Below are 16724 nucleotides of genomic sequence, written 5' to 3'. Positions count from 1 at the left end.
TCAAAATATAAGACTTTATTATATTTTAGCTAAAACCCTGCAACCAGTGTATAACAGAGAGGTCATGGATGATCACTAATTAGCAGAGACAAGTCATACAATCTAATTTGACATAAAGTATATCTCCACAATTGTGATATATTAATCTCACTTAAGATTGCTTGAATTATCTGACCCTAATCCCTATTAATACATCTTCTTTGAAAAACTGTTTTTGATTCTGTATCTCTCGTTATAAATTTCTCTTGTCCCTTATTTTTAATTTCTGCTACTAAATTTGTTTTCATCATTGTTCTTCCTACCATTAAAAATGATGGCATCTTTTTAGAAATGCTCATTCCAAAAAGAAAAAAAAAAACTTAGGCTTTAAACAAATTCTTATCCATACTTAACAGATCAATATTTAGTTTGTTCAGTGGGTAAGAATTTTTGAATGTACATATAAGCTACAATTAGCAACTTCTCTATAACTTACTAGTTTCACAAATCAAACTAGGGTTTGAGTTTTATGTACCATTATAGACCTGGGAGAGGAGAACAGAGAAATGAAGAAGCCTATGTCTCGGGTGCTAAATACATGAAATTAAATTAACAGGTAAATTGAAATTCCTTTGACAACAAGAGTTGGTGACTGTTTTCTAAAGCTAGGAAAGCATGCTTCCATAAAAAGCACATTTTACAATAAATGGAACTATCTGGACAGACTGCACAGTGTGAATGACTCTATAAGGGATTGGTCTATTAGGTTATTTAGAATGGTTACTGTCTTTTGAACTGAAGATCCTGTTAACTAGGATTTCAGAGAGTTCTTCAGTTTCCTGGTCCTCTAAACACCCACTTAGATTCCTTGGCATGCAGAGTATTTCTTCCTTTACTCATAGACACTATTGCTTCTTGATGCATCCCTTTCCAGTCTCTTCATTTGAGAGAACAGAGATTAAACAGATTATTTCAAGATAGAGAAATAATGTTTCTAAATCCAATATTTGCCTGTGAGGAGACCTCCTGTGAAGCTGTAAACTCTTTGGAAACTGTGGATAAGGTAACATTTAGTTTCTGATAATCTTCTTCCTACAGTGTGGTTCCCTTTAATAAACCACCAGGAATTCAGTAAAATTGGGTACTTACATATAGCCTTTTGGTGATTTTGTGTGGAATTAAGGGACAGGGTTAATATTTATATAAAAGTATCATGAAATTATAAAATCATATTTACTTATAAATTTAATGAAAACACTAACCACTAAATGGCAGCTGAATACCTTTTCTCTCAGTTGCATATAAACATCATCCTAATTTCATGTCCTCTAGGTAATTAGTGGGAAAATTTAGTTAAGAAGGTGAAAATAGTTAAAATAGCTTGTCTTAGCTTGTAGAATAGATTGATAGTAATAAAATTGAACCCAGTTTCCTGACTAATGGTGTATGAAGGGTATCAAATTATTCTCTGTGATAAAAGAGGACACTAAAGTGGTCTGTGTGGTTTCTACCATTGATCTCTAAGGTTTACACAATATCGAGCGGATGTCTCTAATTATTTACCAACCGCTCATCTCTTAACCCCTGCCACTGTGCTCCCACAATACTCCACTAAAACTCTAACACTGCTTTATCAGAAGTTACCCACGGTCTTTCTGAAGACCTATCTCTCTTCAATTCCCAGAAAGAGAAGATTGTATACTACATTGCTGTTTTTGAAGCACTTGTCTTTGTTTAGCATTGGAATATTTTGAAAATGCTGTTAATTCGTTGATCCTTTTTCTTCTCTGTCTGCTTCACAAGGGTCTTCTTATCCAATGCCACAAAAGGTGGGTGTTCTTCAAGGATCTGTCCTTGATTTCCTTCTTTTGCTCTTTGGACTTAAATTCTCTCTTCTCTGTTCATCGTCTTCTCCAGAGACTAAGATCATTATGTAAATGAGTCCCAAAACTGTCTCTTTGACTTCTGTATTCTAATTTCATTCTGACATTACAGATGCCAGCTAACTATTACTATGGATGTTGGGTTGTATTGATCAGAAACGTAGGCAGTGAAAAGACATAGATGTGGGTTTCTATATATATAGGGAGGTACAAAATTTAGAAAGACATGATGCAGGGCAGGAACTGATAAGTTCCATGAAAGGAGTTCGATATGCACAAGAATATTTTTCGGTTAGATTCTTTGGTAAAACTTGATTGCATGGATTCAAATAAATAGATTTCTCTATTAAAAAAAAGAGTATGTCTTAGTCACTGAGATACTAGGAGATTTCATATATATATGAAATATATAATACTATAATATATAAGGACTGTAAGAAAAACTACATACAGTTTTGTTATCCTTGTGGAGTTAAAATGTGTATTAAAGGTTAGAGAGTGAGATCATATGGGGAAGAGTTTGGGTGGTAATAAAAATGAATACATACAACCTGAAAGCTTAATACATCTTGGACACTACCTGTGCCTGGCATTTCTCCCACTACTATGGTGGCAAATATAGAGTACCCATATTATATCTATTGTATGTCTGTTGCCATTACAACGCAAAAGGAAAACCCACAGGGAACTAAAAAGAGATTCAATAGCAAAGTGTCTGAATTCATTTACAATACTTCAACACCTTTCTGTGCACATCACACCCACGTTCTCCTACTAATGGTACCATGATTATTACACAGTAGGTTCAAATGGCATTACCTTTGACTTTTTTCCTGATTCCTAATATCCTGATTAAATAAGTCAGTTTTTTCCTGATTCTTCTTCTAACATAACTATTTTTTACTGATATAGCTTTACGTTCTCATCACTACTACTTGAGTTTAAACACTTTTTACCTCATAACTTGGTTATTATAAGGAGTCTCTTAATTGGCTTACTTCATCCTATGTCCTGGTCTCAGGTGATTTTTTTAAAGCACTTCTTTGATTACTTTAGTCTCTGGGACAATTGTTAAAATCTACTCTGATTCAGCAGGAAGCATAAAAGGTCCCAGGATCACACTACAGTTTGAGCTGGGGGTCCCTGATGCCTCACTGTTCAGTCCTTGGCACTATTCATGTAGTCACTGAACTAAAATGATGCCTCATATTGGACTAAATTTCAGTACAGTGACCACTGCCCTAAGAAACAAGCAATAGACATGACAAACAGATGGATGGAGGGCTACAAATACAAAACAGAGTCCCCTATTCATGAAAGAGGTTAGGTAAATATCATTCTTAGGGCAAATTCTGCCAAAGCAAATTTGAGTAATAAAACCTTTTTATTTAATTTTTCTGAAATGATGTAATATCATACCCTCAGGGAACATAAAGGGAATCATAAGACCTATGAGGTTCTGCCTCCTCCCGTCACTCGCTACCTGGGAAACTAACTTTATTTTACTCTTTACATTTTGGGGCTTGTGTATAGTTGATGATTTCTTTCTTATATCTGTTCTTATGGACAGTTTTAGCCCTGACCACAGCTTCACAAGCCCCTTAACCATATTGTGTCCCCTCCCTGACCATATTGCATCCCCTCCCTGTGCTATTCCCCACAGCAACTAGTCCAGAACTTTTCACACTCCACAAATCCCTCAAGCCTTCTCTCCCAGATATTATCCCTCACCTGTTTTCAGATGCAGAGGATGGTTTCCCTTATCTTACAAGACAAATATGAAGATTGTAATTCAATCTCATTATTGAGGGATTCAAATTTATGGGGCAAATAATCACAAAAACCTTCAATTGAAATGAAGTGGTTAGGCTGAAGAAACTTCAGAGAGCTGTAAATAATTGCATTTGTAACAACAGTGGAATAAACTAGTGTCCCTATCTCTAGTCCATAGTGTTTATAGGAGTTTCGTACAAATAAATCATAGCATTAAGCTTCATATTACTGAGCTTTTAACATAGATTTTACTCATTTCTAAAAGATTTCACACCAAATAAATTGTAAATTATTTTCTTATTCATATAGTTTTGCATCCTAGTTGTGAAAGGGAGTCATCATAGAAGATTTTTTTTTAATTTTTATCCTGGTACAATATTTTTCTCCTTATTTTTTCTCCTGGTCACTGTAAAAGCCAATAAAAGCCAACGATCATTTTGCAATCACATTTCCTAGCAGAGGCTTAATGTAACTAAAACCATGGCAGGAATATTCAGAATGTGACGTATGGAATACTGAGGTTCTTATCTCAAAAGCTGATCCTTCCAGTGTTTATTTTTAGAAAAACAATCTCAACTTTTATTTTAGATTCAGGGGTTACATGTGCAAATTTCTTGAGTATATTGTGTGATGCTGAAGCATGTTCAGGGTAATGATCCTGTTACCCAAGTAGTGAGCCTGACCCAATGGGTAGTTCTTATCTCAACAATAGTCATACAATCTTTCAACCTGTGAAAGCTTATTTAAAAAGAAAAAAAAAGTCATACAATCTGATCATCTGCATAAGCCAAACACCTAAGCATCATCCTTGATATTTTCCTGTACCTCAACCAGCATGTGTAACCCATTTCCAAGTCCTGCTTCTTTCATCATTTGAATATTTCTCAAAGTAGTCTAATTCTTTCCCCTCCATTGCCATCACCCTTGTGCCAACCATCAACCAGACTATAGCCAGTATAAATAAGTAGCAATATAAACTAAGGAAGCAGCCAATCCAGGCACAATCTTCAGCTTTGCTCCATTTTATATGTAGTCCATTGGGATATCTTTTGAATCTCAAGTTTCTCAACTATATAATGAAGGCAATTTGAGTAATATCAGTATTAGCTCCATAGGTTTTTGATGCATTAAATGAGATCATCCATAAATTGCTTAGCACAGTATTTAGCACATTCTAAAACTCCTAAATAATGGTGCCTGCTTTCTTTAGATTAGCATAGCATATTCATTATATTAATCAATACATTCTTTGAAACTGTGCTTTTTAATATGGCAGCCACTAGCCATGTGTGGCTATTGAGAACTGGAAAGGTGAATAGTATGACTTGAGATAGTCTTGAAAGTGTAGAATACATACTAGATTTGAAAAAATTGGTATTAAAAAAGAATGTGAAATATCTCAATAGTAATTTTATATTGATTACAGGTTAAAAGACTAATATTTTGATAGACTGGATTGAAATATATTATTAGAATTAATTTTGTTTCTTTTTACTTTGTAATACATCTGCTAGAAAAATTTAAGTTACATATGTGGCTCACATTTATGGTTAACATTATTTCCACTGAGCAACACTGATCTAGACTTTACTGTGTCTATTTTCTCATATTTATATCATTTATATAGAATGGCTGGCTACATTTTTAAACGGTTCCAAGTGATCTGAGTTTTTGTTTAAAACCCATATTTAAAATATGTGAAATCGAGGTCAAGAGATTGGTAGCATCCTGGCGAACATGGTGAAACCCTGTCTCTATTAAAAATAAAAAAATTAGCTTGGTATAGTGACGCCCCCCTGTAGTCCCAGCTACTTGGGGGGCTGAGGCAAAGAATAGCTTGAACCCGGGAGGCGGAGGTTGCAGTGAGCCCAGCTCATGCCACTGCACTGCAGCCTGGCGACAGAGCAAGACAGAGCAAGACTCTGTCTCAAAAACAAAAAACAAAACAAAACAAAAACCTGCGAAATTCGTTAGAGAAGGAGGTTAAAAAAATCCTGACCAGGGGTAGGAGCGTGGAATTTTAATGTTTTACAATATTGATCTTTTAAGACTATAAATCAGCTTTTTCAAACCAAGTTTTTTTGTTTTTGTTTTCCTAAAGGGAGACGTATCTATAGCTCATTAGTTTCCATTCAATACATTCCTCAATTAGTCTTAATAAATCAACTCCTGATTTTAAGGTAAGAGTCTGTCTTGAAGCTTTGAATGTTAGAAATGTGGGAATTGAACAATGAGAACACGTGGACACAGGAAGGGGAACATCACACACCTGGGATTGTTGTGGGGTAGGGGGAGGGAGGAGGGACAGCATTAGGAGATATACCTAATGGTAAATGATGAGTTAATACCCTAAAACTTAAAGTATAATAATAATAAAATTAAAAAAAAAAGAAATATATATTTATGCCTGAAGTATTGGATGTTATCTAGAAGGACTTTGGGGAAAAAATCTGGATTGAGTTAATTGAAAATTTTCACAGAGCAGAAAGTGTAGGTAATTATTGCTCATTCAACGTTAATGTTTTTAATGTAAAATAGATTTTTTTCCAATTGTTTGTTCTTATATACAATGCTGCAATAAATGTTCTTATAAATGTATCATTTTTACTTAAAAAGAGGAACATGAAACAAATTTGACAAATTTTCACTTTTAGAGTGGTGATTACATGAGTGTTTATTATATTATTTCTCTGCTCTTAAAGTGATTAATTTTTCATATTAATTCCAGTAATTTGTTTATAAATTCTTTTCAGCATTACATTAGGATATTCATATCATGACATTTTGCCTCTTGTTCCTATTATCTTTACTTATTTTTCTTGTTTCAATGTCTCGGCCAGGACCTCAGATCTGTGTTGAACTATAGTAGTGATTGCAGGCGTCTTTGTCTTGACGTCCACCAGAAAAGGAATGAATCTGAAAGGCCATTATTAAATATGACACTTATTATACGGTAGATAGCTCCCTTTTTATTAAAGAAGTGCCTCTCTTTTTCGTCATTTGCTAAAAATTTTTGCCTTAACTGTGTGAAAAATTGTATTGAACATTTTTTCAGCATCAGCTGAAAGATCCTGTATTTTTTTCTTTTTGATCATTTAATGCAATAGCTATTAATTATTATTGACTATTACAATCTTCCTGGTTCACATTTGCTTTCTACATACGTAACATTCATTTTCAGTCATAAATCTCATTTTGGCCTTCACTTTTTTCTGATATTAAAATTTCCATTTGATATGTTCCAGATATACTTTGCCATGCCCCCATGATCAAGTTTTCTGTGTCTTATGTTTTGTGTGTGTATCTTTTAAACAGAGTGCAGTGGCATGATCTTGACTCACTGAAACCTCTGCTTCCCAGGCTCAGACGATTATCTCACCTCAGCCTCCCGAGTTACTGGGATTACAGGTGTGCCCCACCACCCCTAGCTAATTTTTTGCTTGTTTGTTTGTTTGTTTAGAGATGAGGTTTTGCCACATTGTCCAGGCTGGTCTCCAACTCCTGGGCTCACGCAATCCACTTACCTCGGCCTCCCAAAATGCTGGGATTACAGGAGTGAGCCACCGCAACCGGCCACTAGTTCTTCTTTTAAATACAATCTGAGAGTTCTTATCTTTTGATTAGTAAGTTTTATCTACTTTAGTCAGTTTACCATAAATTATTTTTTATTACAATTGCATTAAAAGTTGTTTGTCCTTCTAGTTTGTGTTTTTTTCTACTCTAATTTTCAAAATGTTATGTTTCCTGTCTCCCTGATTTTAATAAGATGATTCTTATGAATTGAACTATATGCATTCTATCTTTATTATTTTGGTAGTAATTATTAATTTATTAAGATTATTTTAACAAATATTATTTGATCATTGACTATATCCCAGGAAATGCTTTAAGCATTGGAAAATAAAACAGATTAATATTTTGTTTATGTTTCCATATCATATCTGCAACCTTATAGATAGCTGTGTTTTCCCCCGAACAGAACCAAGTGTTAACACAATTCCTTCCCCACCTTTCTCTCTTCTCCCCAAAACTTTCACAACATTAGTATCAGTTGAAGTATTAGTATTGTACTTTTATCCTTACACAAACGATTAAATTATTGTTTATTTGGATAAATTCTATTCTGCTTTTTACATGTTCTTCCCTTCCATAACAATTTCTTGCTTACAAAATCAATTGCTTCCTTTCAAAAGCTAAACCTCTCAGAATTATTTCAGAGATTCTTCGTGTTGCTAGACTCTCTGAAAACTAATCTTATATTTGCTTGAACATTGAAATGATAGCTTAACTGAATGCAATATCAGGTTTAAATTCTTTTCCTTGAAAACTTTCTTGCATTCAGTGTTGTTGTTGTCGAGTCTAATAGGTACTGAATTTTAGTTTCCTGTGGATAATCTAATTATTCTCTTTGAAAATCTTGAGAGTTTCTCCTTGTCTTCAATAATCTTAAATGTCACTATAATAAGTCTAAATGAGGATTTTTTGTACTTATCTCTCCTATTCAGTTCTTGATGTGCCCTTTTAGTATTAAGTCTTACATCTTTCATTAATTTTAACAACTTATCATTAATTTTTTTCTTCAAATATTTTCTCTACATGTATACCTTGCCTTTCATCCTAGATGGGCACTGCAATTTCTATTATTATTCTCCATATCTTTTGACTTTTTTTATTCTTTCTATCTCTTTATTTCCTGCTAATGCTTTTTGAAAGACTTTTTCAACCTTATCTTCCAGCTCAATAAATCATTCTTTAAGTATAATCAACAAGTTCTCTTCAATGCAATAAGTAACTAAAAAAAAAAAAAAAAAAGAAACGGAAAACAGATCCACTTTATGATAACAACAAAAACTACCAATTGCCTAGGAACTAATCTAGCAAGGGTTGCCCAAGAGGTTTATATAACTTTTTTCTCTCCAGTTCTTGGCCAACTTCTAAGCTAAGCTTCCATGGATGAGTATCCATAGAATGAGGCTCTGGGAGGGATAGCAAAGACCAACTTCTAGGAGGCTAAGAGATGAACACAGATTTCAGAGGTAGAGTAGCAGTTTGGAGAGATTGGAGTGTAGGCCCAGGCAGAGTAGAGAGACTTCAGTGAAGAAACCATATATTTGTCTAAAATCCAAGAAAGTCCACATCTAAGATTAAGAACATATTCTAGGAATAGTGGCTATATCCTAGAAGTAGAAATACAATTGAAATAGATCTGTCCTAACAAAATCTAACAGCAAGTTTTAAAGATTCAAGGGCTTCACAGGTAATTTAACTGCCTGCCAGGACAAAACTCATGTTTTGACAAAGTTAATAGAACCTCCATATAAATTATATACAATGTCCAGATATGCAAAGAAATAAGAAAATGTAAGAGGAAGAGTGTTTAAAAGTAGTCGAGAGAAGTAGAACTCAAGATTATCCAGATATTGGAGTTATCAGGTAAGACCTTTGGGATAACAGTGTGTAACATGGGGGAAAAATTGACAAAAATATTAGAAAGAGTAGTTTATACACTTTTATACATATGTATAGATTATTAGAACATTTAAGATAAATCAAATGGACTCAGCAGAAGACATGATTAAAGATCAAAAGAAAGGACACACATTAAACACAAAATACTAGATGCATGTAAATGGGAAGAAGTTGGAAATTGAATAGGCATACAAAAGAAAAGTAATTTTAAAGAAATGAACATGAGGACAATAAAAGACCTTGTATATGACATGGAATTTAGCAAGGCAAGCATCAAGAAATGTATTTGATTTCATTTTGTGTATTTGAAATCCTTGTAAGGAAGGAGGTGTGGGGAGAAATCTGTATTGACTTTCTTCATTGAAGGCTAAGAGTTTTGACTTTAAAAAGTCAATTTATTAAACTGTTTTAAGTATATTAAGATTTTCTATTTCTCCTTGAATTGGTTTTACTAGTATATAATTTTGTAGGATTTTGCCCATTTTATCTGCTTTCAAATTATTAGCAAAATATTATGTGTGATATTTTATTTGTGTAAATCTTTACAGTAATTACAGAGATATCATCTTTTGTGTTCTAATGTTTATTTGTACCTTTACAACTTTATAAAAATTATTGAAGTTTGTCTACTTAATTTATGTTTCTCAAAAAATTTTGTGATGGTTATTTTATTAACTATATCTATTGTTTTTTTGTTTTGTTTGTATTCATGGTCACTTTTTTACTTTCTTCTATTTTCTTGAGGCTTGTTCTATTTTATCCTAGATTTGAGTTCATTAATTTAAAATCTGTCTTATAATTTAATAAATGCAATTAAGATGATGTGTCTCTAATTAATCCATTTAAGTGCACCCCACAAGATTTGATATGTGGTGCCTTCAGTTATTCCTTTCTAAATATTTCATAATTTCCATTGCCAAATTTTATCACTTAAATTATTTTTACATTTATTACTCTCTATATACATTGTTATATTAACAATTCATTTCCAGTTTTATTTTACGGTGATTCAGGAAAATGGTCTTTATTATAGCATCTCTTCATTTTTTCCCCAAGAAAGGATGTAAAAGACCAATCAGTCAGAGTCAGCCTCATAATGGTTGCCAGATTCAAGCACTAAACGGCTTTAAGGGAAGATGGTTAAGTGAAACAAACAAAGGTGCCCACTTCTGTGACTAGTGCCCAAACCTAGACTGATATTCAACACCTTTCTCCTTCATCACCCATTTTACATTTGTTCTACCCTTGGCCATCTTGTTGGCTGGTCTGAGTGGCTTGCTTGGCAGGGAGTCTCAGAACTTTACACGTTATGAGTCAGAACTTTACCATTTAGTGTCCATTTCCTTGTGTGGCAGCCATATTACAGATGGACCCCCAGATGGATCTCCCAGTATTGAAGCTCTGGTGTAGTGCCTTCATGCATTAAATAATATCTGTCCCTGTGTGACTGACAGAATATGGCAGATGTGATCATGTATGACTTCAGAGGCTGGGTTATGAAAGGCGTTGCAACTTACACCTTGGTCTCTTGGAAGACACACTCCTGGTTCTCTGGGCTACCGCATAAGACATCCATCTACCTTGAGGATAATATGCTAGAGAGACCCTATTCAGAGGCCCTGAATCATATGAGTGCCTGAGACCACATAAAGAGAAAGAGATGCATGGGCAGTCCCCAAATTCTCCAGCCCCCATGCCTTCAAGTCATTCCAGTTGACACCCCAGACAATTTATATAGCAAAGATAAGATGTTCCTGCTGAGCTCTGCACAAATTATACATTATAAACAAAACAATGTATTGTTTTAATCTTAATCCACTAAATTTTACAGAGAAATATATAAACAAACACCTTTTCTAACCATTGTTGCTGTAGTTATCCATTTACGGTTACCATGGGCATAAAAGTTCATAAATTCAGTGGGTTCTAGACAACACCCTCTGGGGGGGGGGTGTCCTCATTATGTAACAGCTGTAGACTATCCTAGTAATTAGGATTGATTACTCCCACTGACATTGTAACTTCTTTCTTTGCTTGCTGGTCCACCAGCATGAGGATTGGCATCAGTCTTGTTTGCTTTTGCATTAACATGTCATATCAGTCTGCCTTTGCACTAGCCTAGGTTCTTTTCTTCTAGGTTGGTTGACTATTGGAAGTACCACTTGAGGCCAAAGGTGTAAGCTGAGATAGGAGTGTCTGTACAGAAGAGGTAAGTGATGTGGATGTCTAGGCCACACAACTGTGTGATTTACCAGTGTATTCTGGATATGCTTAGGCTGAAACTCAAATATCATTTCTGCATATACCCAATATAAAAAATGATGGATCTGATTATACTCAGTTCAGAAAATTAAACCCCAGTGGCATAGTCACTTAGCATCCTGTAGTCAGGCCATCAGTTGCTAGTAGAATCCAGTACAATGACAGGAATGTTTATTCAAATTTAGAATAGTTCTTTTACAGAGAAAGAATTATCTTTCTCTAAAACCTAGAAACTTCTCAAACTCATAGCAACCTGTCTCCATACATATCTCTACCTCAAGCCAATCTGCTCTAAGTCCTAAGTGGCTAGACGCCTCAGGCTGGATCTTCTGCAGAACTCTCTCCCATTAGGCGTCTCTCAAAATTAACAGCTTCCAAGTCACCAAATAATAGATGAGTCAGAGTAGTGACATCATGTTCAGTCCACCTCCAAAATCAAAAGAGGACTATTAAACACTGTGTATCTTTCAGTTAAGTGTCAGCTGTAAAGTGCAAAAATTTATCCTTAGTCTTACAAGGGATGTTGTGCCATGTTACTGACCACTGGACCTCCAAAACTGTGGCCATTCCTTGACTCTTCATAAGGCTTATCTCTAATCCTCTGACACCTCTGACAACTACTATACTTCTCGTGTCCTGCTCACCAAGTCCGATTGTCATGATGTTATCAGTTTACTGATCTAGTGTTATATTCTAGAGATTGGCAAGATAATCAAGATATCTGCATTTTCTATTGTGAAAGAGAGCAGGACAGTTTGCATATCCCTGGACTTGAGAGTAAATGGGTGCCGTTGTTTTTACCATGTGAATAAACACAGAACTTGATTTTCTTTATTAAAGAGAATTGGAGAAAAAATATATATGCAAGATCAGTAGTCTTATAACAAGTGCCAAAGCCTGTATTAATCTACTGTCACTTAACTTAGTGGCAGCTCCAATAGCAGCTTCTGTGGCAGATGGTATAATATAGCAGCTGTGAAGCTGTGATCGGGACTGCCAATTGGATAAATTTATAGTAATGTACTGTCATCTACCACGATCCATTTCATTTTTGTAGGGTACATACAGGTGAATTAAATAGAAATATGATGTGGGCCATCACCCCTACATCCTCTACATCTTTGATAGTGATACTAATCTCAGCATTTCTTACTGTGATATAACATTACCTCTGATTTATAATTTTCCTCAGGATGGGAGTGTGGTTTCTGGGTCTGCTACTTGGCTCTTGGTGCCCTAATAGCTTTTATTCCACAGATCATAATGTATGGGTTCTGCCAGCTGCTAAGTATTTCTCTTTGCATACTGCACATGAGGACCAGGGAAATAGCCATAGGTTAGGTCCAAATATACTTGGATGCACTGTGAAATGGACTTGGGTCAAACTCTACCTGGCCTCTGTAAACTCCCATTTAACCAGAGTACTGCAATTGTGCTTCAGATCCTGTGACATCAGTGTCAGCTCAGAACTTATATCTAAATGTCCTAGAAATGTCTGTGTTGTCCCATTCCCCAGCGCTGTTACCCTGGAAATGGTTTCAGATCCCCTTGGAGAATAATCAAGGGAATATTTACTGTATATACTTCAGATGGCATTGCAGGTTCTTTTTTTTCTCAAGGGGACCATACTCTTCAATCAATTACTTCTACATTTGTGAACTAAATTACATTGGAAATTGGGTATGGAACCAGAGTTTTTCAATTTAGCAGCTGATGTCAGCCTTCTGCCCATCATCTCTTCCTTCTCTCTTTCTCATGTCTATCTATCTCATTTCTAAGAACACCATGACCTATTAACTATTACCACAGGTGAGAAGGCCAAGACAAATTGATGGCAAGTCTAGCAATTTCACCTGACTTGCCTCTGATGCTTGAGTGTTGTATCAGCTGGGCCCAGTTCAACAGCAACAACTCCTACCATCAACCACAGCTAGCAGAGCACAGCTGCCAGCAAGATGTCGGTACCCTCAAAACTTCATTGCTTATGGAATATCGTCTGGACCACACAAGAATCTTAATCAGGGTGTGCGTACTCAGGTTGTACATAGTAAATCCATTCTAACATTCCCATATCTTCAATTTTTCTCACTCCTTCCTCAGTACCATGTTAGGATATTCCAGATTTTTCATTGTATTTGCTATATTGAAGCCTCAAAGAGGTATCCCAGAAGAATATTTTGGGGTAGACATCAGTGTCATTTCTAGATCATCAAATTCAAAGGCTTTTGTGATTGCCTTTATTCAATAAATTCTCCCATACCCAGCCTAATATTGCACCTCTTTGGGTATAAATCTGAAGCTTTATTCTGACATTTGCTTCTCAGGTTGCTGACAGTATTTATTAGTCAGGTATGTCAATTCCTTTGACATAAACTATTTTCTCCTGAAGATGGATTATACTTCTCTGCTCTGCCTGTGCTGAGGCCTAACCCTAGCTACTGACTAGACGCAATAAAGGGAGGTGGGTAGACCATGAGGGAAAGCATTATCCGGAGAGGCACTCACCTCTGATTATGTCATTGTAAAATCTGAGGCTTGGAGAAGAGGGCTTCTTCTGCCATCCTGGAAGTTCAATAGAACTTGTGAGTTCAATATTTTCAGGCTTGTTTACCCAAATTACCCTGTTTCAGGTCTCAACATTCCATTCTTTCCTATGAAGCCACTGACTTTAGCATAGGGGCCTCTTGAGTCTTTGCGTTCAGGATACATCAAGGCTCTGCCACTCTTTCACTAAATCCTGAGCCTGATTTTCAGCACATTCTTATGCCACAGGAGAGGAAAGTCTCCCTAAAAACTTCCCCGGAAGTTCTTCAGATTTCACCTTGTTCCGTGTTACGGCATTTGGCTGACCCGAGCTGAGAATTTTATATTTTCAACATCTATAATGCTTAAAGAGAAGCCATTCTACACAATCCTTATAATGATTGCTGACCTCATACTTTTAAAACATCACAACTTTCATATATGCTAATGCTTCCCCTTTCACCTGCGTTTCATTCCAATTCAACAAAGGTTAAAACTTCCATAATCATGGTACCACTGCTAACCAGGAATTTTCAGTATCCTATTTACCACTAGCACTGAAATCCTCATTGCTAGAAGGCCAGTGAGTAGTCCAGTTCTAAAATCCCATCTTTATGGTCTGCTTTCTAAGAATATTCTTATTACCGACTGTCTTGCCCTGAGCTCCGGAAAACAAAGCCTAAGACAAAGACTTAACTATTATTACCTTGTTAGAAAATGCATTTCCGGGGTATAGGAGTGAGGGGAAAAGGGAGGGAGTAAGGGAGAAAAGCCAATACAAGGATAGGTTTCCATGCTGGCCACCACTTTGTAACATGACTGTTAGCTCATCCATGTTGCATTGTTTTTCCAGAATCTACATAAATGAGTGAATATTAGGGTCTTTTATCCAGAAAAGAGAAGGTAAAGAATTCATCCAATCTCTCTCGTCTCCCATTAATTTAAGTTAGACTTCAGGGGAAATTGATTCCCTTGCACACAGGGGTTGCACATAAATGAGGGGGCCAGGAAGATACTAGTAGACCTCATACCTCAGCATCAACATGAAAATCTGGGACAGGCGGCAAGATGCTACCCCTCCTTTTATGCCTAATAAGAGACCACTGACCATAGAGTGCTTCTGACCAGTCTATGGACAATGTACATTAAGAGTTTGTGTATCCTCTGCTTCATATTTGATGTCAGAGGGCTGAAACCTCCACCCTCAAATCGCTGCTATTTTCTGAACATGGACAACAATGAAGCTCAGTTGCACTTCTGTATGTTTCTCCTTTCATAAATATTGATTACTCCTCCTCTAGCTTATTGAATATATGTATTTGGCCACCTTGCTCAGCATACATTCCTATTCCCTTTGCCCCTCTCTAGCAGTATCTGTTTCTGGTTCTGTCTGGAAGCTGTGTTTCCTAGCCTGTCAGAATGGCCATCCTGCAGGCTACAACCCTGTATAAGAAATAAAGCCTCTTCTTTTTTTGAATTTATAATTTTTTTTAAGTTAGCGGTCTGAAACAAGTGGGCAAATGTCCACAGACAGATGAAGCCAAAAGATATAATGTGACACATATTCAAATTTTTTAAATTCTGATTGTTTCAGAAAAGAGTACATAATTGCATTTTTTGTAATTAGCTCTGATGACATTTGTCTATTGATATTTAAACTATGTTAGCTGTAATAACTGAATTTACATTAACTTCTCATTGAGCTGTATACTTTGTGCTATTTTTCTCTAATCTTTGTGTTCAGTAATTTGCAATCTGTACTATGCTTTGTTTGCTACTGTAATCAGTAGTAGTTTTAAAAGAATGGAGCATTTTAAAATTTTGCTGTGGGCTTCTTTATATATTTAATAAAATTCTAGATTATGTATTTTTTTCAGCTTCAAATGTAACACAGAAGTGTAATTTTAACCTCTATCTATGTAAAACAAGAAATTTAATGTGCTTCTAGTGACCCATCTCTACACTTACAGATCTTTCTTAATTTATTATGGAGTATAGATTGTAGGTTAGAGGTATAGCTTATTAAGCTTTAATTATTTTCTAAAATTATATTCTTTTTCAAGTGACATTTATTACACTATATTAAATTATATTAACATTTGTACAGAAATTATTTGAATTCACTTATATCAATGCTCACCATAAGAACATTTATACCAAATTTTCTGGTTCTTCTCAATTTTAATTAACTTTTAGCCCCCTGGATTATTTGCTTGAGTAAACTTTTCAGGGGTCTATGTCAGTACCATAATTTATGAACCCTTGCATATCAGAAAATTAAAATAAAAATCAGTTGCCACTTTCTACTTGGCCTTGTCACCCTGCAGAAAAAGAAAAAGGAAAATAAAAATCTCATTAAACACTTTCCATTATCTTTTTGTATTTGGTCTTGCAAAGGTTAAATTTTAAAGCCAGCCTGGAACGTATGTTAGCTTTCTTGTATTTTTTTCTGGTTTCTAGGTAACCTATACATTTGGGAACCCAGGTTTTAATAATTTCTTTATTCTTAACATTTCTAAAAGTTTATCAGGATATGTGTTACTAAATATTTTTAATTAGATTGTCTGCTTCAGTTCTGCATGTTTTAAAATAATTTATTCTGCTTCTTATAGCAAAACCATTTCAAGAAGTGTTTTAGGATAATTCTCCCCGTCTCTTAAGATGAAGAATTTCATCCATAAGTCACAATTTGTTTGCATCTGCTTTCTTTATTCAGGATAGGTGTTGTTTATTCACTTGTATATTGTTCTGTGTGTTCATCCTTGAATAAAGATTACTCACTCCTACTTAATAGGCCTGGTAATAGCCACAAAGAAAGTGAAATATTTAGGAATA

The sequence above is a fragment of the Pan paniscus genome, chromosome 6, assembly GCF_029289425.2.
Source record: "Pan paniscus chromosome 6, NHGRI_mPanPan1-v2.0_pri, whole genome shotgun sequence".
NCBI lineage: Eukaryota > Metazoa > Chordata > Mammalia > Primates > Hominidae > Pan > Pan paniscus.
The sequence above is the reverse complement of the archived record's forward strand: the minus strand, read 5'-3'. Positions refer to the sequence as shown.